At 41.3% G+C, this 5,240-nt stretch overlaps 2 non-coding genes across 2 annotated transcripts; both read right to left on the bottom strand.

Annotated features, from left to right (window-relative positions):
- LOC111591404 (small nucleolar RNA R160) lies at positions 1-77 on the bottom strand. The gene has a single exon (XR_004858038.1). It is a non-coding gene; the product is annotated as a small nucleolar RNA R160 (small nucleolar RNA).
- A 66-nt stretch (positions 78-143) lies between these two features.
- On the bottom strand, positions 144-222 carry LOC111591387 (small nucleolar RNA R160). The gene has a single exon (XR_004858023.1). It is a non-coding gene; the product is annotated as a small nucleolar RNA R160 (small nucleolar RNA).
- Between the last annotated feature and the right edge of the window lie 5,018 nt (positions 223-5,240).

Below are 5,240 nucleotides of genomic sequence, written 5' to 3'. Positions count from 1 at the left end.
AGCAATCACAGAACTTTGAAGACCATCCGTTAATTATCAACATCACAGTAAAAGATGGTATAGATTCCTCGTTTACTTTGCAGTCGCTACATGTTGATTTAATTCACATGAAAGGGTGTGGGCCAAGAAAAGATTGAACATGAAGCAATCAGAGAACTTTGAAGACTATACGTGTTTTCTCCACATAAAAACATTCAGATGTTTCAGTCTCCTCATTTCGCTTCTAAAAATATTTTAGAACACGATTATACTCGATAAATACTGAGCGAGTAATAAATCGAAGAAAACAGAAGCAAGATCATGATGTGGGCAGAAAATATGACTGAGGACAATCACTGCTTCCACAGAGGTATAGAGCCCCACCCTGGTCCATTACTCTTGCACCCATAGATAACTTTTTCTTGCATGCATTTTCCCTGCGTCCAACCTCACAGAGCAGGGGGCTAATGGTGCCACTTAACCAAAACATAAGTCATCGATGCAACAAAAGCGTGTACTCATGTCTACGCAAATCAAGCCAAAGACTGTTGTTCTTGATTTTCAAAAAGTACTAGCAGGAAAGTGTAATACCCAAATATTGGGAGGAATAGAATGCACATGAATTGAGAAAATATAAAAGGTTTATTTGACTAGTTATGCTAATTTTCTCATTTTTGCATCAATTATATTAAATAAAGAAAATAGTGCATCATATTGGAATTTAATTGTTTGTGCATTTAATAATAATAATAATAATAATGACAATAATAATGATAATTGTTGGGGACTTGTTCTCAAATGCTATGAGTTAAGAACAAGGCAACACAAAAAATGTTAATCGGTAAAGTTCTTCGTCCTTCGAAGCATTATTTCCCTTAGGATATAATGATTTTCGGACGAAGGTTATGAAGGACGTACCTTCATAACCACAGCATACGATGACGAAGAATGAATCATAAGGAATATAAAGGATAACATAGACAATTATATATTATTATCAACTTATTTTTGCATTATTATTATGAAGAAACAGAAATGACATCGAATTACAAATGTACCTTCAGCTTGGAAGGAGATGAAAGTACAGGTGTGACGCAAAAGCAAATGCCAAATCAGCGTGAACAGTACGGGGGTACTGTTCACCTATTTATAGGCACGAGACACAGCCCATACAAAATTACATCCATGCCCTTTACATTTGGTAATAATTCTATAGTAATCCACCGAGGTCTGAATAGCCTTTTCATCTTTAAGTCGGTTTCATTTTCTGCTACCACGCCGAAGCTTTCCCGCTCACATCTTCGGCGCTGTATCAACCTTCGTATTATTTTGGGCTTCTCCTACTGTGATACCGACTCGAGTCCGAAGATACCTGTTCACACATTATACTCCAGAAATACTGTTAAATCCTGTTTTTGAGGACCTTCGTAAGCCGAAGGCCCCCAACAGTAGCCCCTCGCAATATTAATTTGTTAAAATAATAAATTTAGATTGCGACATGGACGAAGGCTTTAAGCCGAAGGTCCGAAAAAACACCTTCCCTTTGCTAGAATAGCAACATTCACTGACAGGCGGGGTCTTTCAATTTTCAACGCACTGGGCGTATAAATAAGATCATACCGCAAGCTCATTTTGCACGCTCTCTTGCCATCTGCTCTCGCTCACTCAATTTTTAGCTCTTGCGCACCAAGATTTGCTTAGCTTTTTAAGTTTTGAAGCTTCGGCATTGAAAACAGTTTTTTAGTGTTTCCGAAGATGTCTGAAGATAAGAAGGCTGCTGCCGAGATGAAGCTGAGTCTCTCTGAAGAGAAGAATCTGGGGTTTCTTATAGCAATGTCGAAGACCAATACAGAAAAAATCACCAAAGAGATTTTAGAAGGTTTGTCTGAAGATACTGATGACAGCGACAATTATGATGTGGATAGTGGTGGTGAAGACTCCGAAGATCGCCCTTGGCGACCAAGCCATGCGGTTTTCGACAAATCAAGTATCAAAGAAAATCATCTTGTCAACATGAGAGGAAGGTATTTCCGGGACTTGTCCATTGTGAGGGCCGACGAAGGAGAAAAGACTTGTCCAAACCCTGAAGAAAATGAAGTCGTAGTGTACCGAAGCTTTTTGAAAGCTGGACTTAGATTTCCCCTGAGCAACTTTGTCGTAGAGGTGCTGAAAATATTCGAAGTCTATCTTCACCAACTTACCCCCGAAGCAATCATAAGGCTGAATATCTTCGTGTGGGCCGTGAGAAGCCAAGGTCTGGAACCTGATGCGAAAAGTTTCTGCAATATACACGAATTATCATACGAGACAAAACCTTGGGGTAAGGAACAATATCACAATAATTTTGGCTGCTACAGTTTCGTTTTTCGGTCTGGGTCAAGCTGTCCCGTGCCAACCTTTCGGAAGAGATGGCCCGGCGACTGGATGATAGAATGGTTTTATGTGAAGAATGACCTGAAAGTACGGGAAGATATCAAAGGTATAATTATGCGCCCTATTTGGCAAAGCTTCGGCCTGCGGAGGCCGAAGGTTGAAATGAATGAAGCTGTCGAAGAATGCCAGAGAGCCTTCGGTGTTATTTGTTCTTTTATTGGAACGAGAGATTTGGTACAAGAGCATATTGCCTTCAGAGTATGGCCGCTCGCGGAAAAATGGGAAATGTCGCAAGAAACCATAAAGGAGGCTGACGAAGGTGGACTTATCAGGCTGAAGTATACTTTCAAGTTCGGAGATAAATTCGTTGAGCCAGATGATGACTGGCTAAAAAGCATTGAAAATTTAAGTGATGAACTGCTTGGGGCTTACTCGAAGGCCGAAGATACTGCATTGTCAGCAGCCTTCGGAGGCCAAAAAAAGAAAAGACTGAACCGAGTGTTTGACGCAATCGGGTTCGTCTACCCTGACTATCGTTATCCCATTCGAGGGCAGAAAAGAAAAAGCACAACCTCTGCGAAAGAAGAAGCTGCAACTGCTCCTAGTGAGCCAGCACCGAAAAGAAAAAGGATAAAGGTCCTCACACATCGGCCACGCTATATTGAACCAGCCTCGGTGCCTGAGTTCACCGGAGAGACCTCTTCGGCCACCGAAGCTGAAAAGCCAACCAAGCCAACCTTGCTGCCAGAAGTCGCATAAATGGCCGAAGCGCCAACAAGAATAGAATTGGAAGAACCAAAGATTTTGTTACTAGAAACCAAAGAGATGGCCGAAGCGCCATCGACAGAAAAAATGTAAGAAGTAAAAGGATCAACCGAGGGATCAAAAATATCAGAAGTTTTAAGTCCTTCAGCAAATGTTGAGACAATAAAAAATCAAAAAGGGCCAGCGGTGACTCCGAAAAGAAAGAGAATGGTCAATGTGTTAGATGTTCTGGAAACAATTAAATCCTCAAGCACAACTCCGAAGAAGACTGTTGCAACTTCTGAAGCGAAAACTGAAATATCTGATACTAAGGCTCCAGAGCAAGAAACTGAAGCTGAAGCTGGGCCCTGAGAGCCTACGAAGGTAAAATCCTTGGAAACCGAGGAAGAAAAAATAACGGAGCCAATTCTTGTTGAAGAAATCAGTGCTGTTGCCCCCGAAGCATCTCCCAAAGTCCTTGATTATATTGTTCGTCATGCTTCGGGGAAAAAATTATCAGAAAAAGAGAAGCAAGAGGCCCAGCTTTACGCCCAAAAACTGAAGTATCCAAAGGGGGCGTTAATATTCAATGGCAGTGGAGAAGAAGACTTTTTGTATTGTCTCCCTAACAGCAAGGAGATTTCTGTCTGTCGGGAGATGGGCAAGAGCTTCGGATTCCCAACACTAGAAGACGGGCTCTCGGTGCTGTCGAAAAACGAACTAGCCGACAGCCTGGCATACAATAGCTTAAAGGTGCAAAAAATGAGATCTTTGTATTTTTTGTTGAGATCAAAATTTTTCATTTGCTTCAATATATTGACGCACACACATTTTTCTTTGCAGGGCCTTATACTTAGCAATGCCCTCAGGGCCCAAAAAGATGCCAAAGACGAAGGGTGCGCTATAGCCCTGAGCAACCTTCGTTCCGAAGTAATTGAACTGAGGAACGAAGGTCTCGAAAAAGATAAAATATTACATTCATTGATAAATAGAATAAAAGAAGACGAAGCTACTTTTAAAGGTTAAGCTGAGGCTCAGAAGCGTGAAATTGAAGATCTTCGAAAACAACTGGCCAGAGCCAAAGAGGAACGCATACTTGAAGAAACGAAGCGAGAACTTAGCGACCAATGGGCAAATCATTTAGAGGGAACTGTTGAAGAGCTTCGTTCGTCCAAGAAAAGATGCTATAGCAAATCTATGGAGTGTGTTAAGAAGTTGAAAGCTAGCTTCGCCAGCGTCGGCGCATTCTCGAGTGAAGAAAACTTTACAAGAGGCAACCCCGAAGGTCCCATCGAATGGATTAATCACGAAGCTGAGGCCTTCGAGGAAATTTTAAATAGCCGCGGAGACATATGTGCTTTCTCGGGTGCCAGGGGGATTGCCACCATTTTGGAGAAAAAGGGCTGCGAACATGTAAAGATTTTAGCGCAATCCGAAGCTACCTTGTCCATCGAAGATGCGAGAGATCCTTCAGCCGAAGCTAGCATGGTTGGTGGAAAATTTTTCACCGATGTCTGGGATAATGGTGGTCGAGAAATGGCTCGAGAAATTATCCAAAAAAGCGAGAAGGGCATTCACGATGCTAGAGAAGTGGCTGAGGCTGCTGAGAAGAGCGCAGAGCCCGAAGGGCAAATAGGTATTAACTAATGGTTTTTATTGTATTGTAATTTTTGGTTTTAAACTTCGTTCGCAATTTGTAATAGCAATGTAGCCGTATCCTGTCCTCCTTCAGATCCTACTAAAGCTTCTCCGGGCCCTCACCCGAAAGGAGACGACGAAATTAAAAAGATGGCTGAAGCTATCATGGATGAAGTTGTTAATCGGCTCCTGAACGAGGCTGCGGAAGTTGTTCTGAGAGAAGATTAAGTACTATTGTAAAAACTTCTGAAATGTAACATGTGTAACATCTTATAACCCTGAATATAATATACCTGTTTTTATTGTTCAATTCTTTACGATGCATGAAATTTTACATACGTACCGTTTTTGAGTCTTTGACGAAAAAAAACACCTTCCCTTCTTTTCATGCTTCGTGAAGAAGACTTTTTATTTGTCACAACAATATCCGTAGTGTTTTGATGAATAATATCCAAGCTTCGTGAAGATATTTTCCGAAGCTATACTTCTGAAGATCAATAGTGTAT

The sequence above is a fragment of the Zea mays genome, chromosome 4 (genome assembly GCF_902167145.1).
Source record: "Zea mays cultivar B73 chromosome 4, Zm-B73-REFERENCE-NAM-5.0, whole genome shotgun sequence".
Taxonomy (NCBI): domain Eukaryota; kingdom Viridiplantae; phylum Streptophyta; class Magnoliopsida; order Poales; family Poaceae; genus Zea; species Zea mays.
This window is presented reverse-complemented; position numbering and strand designations above follow the sequence as displayed.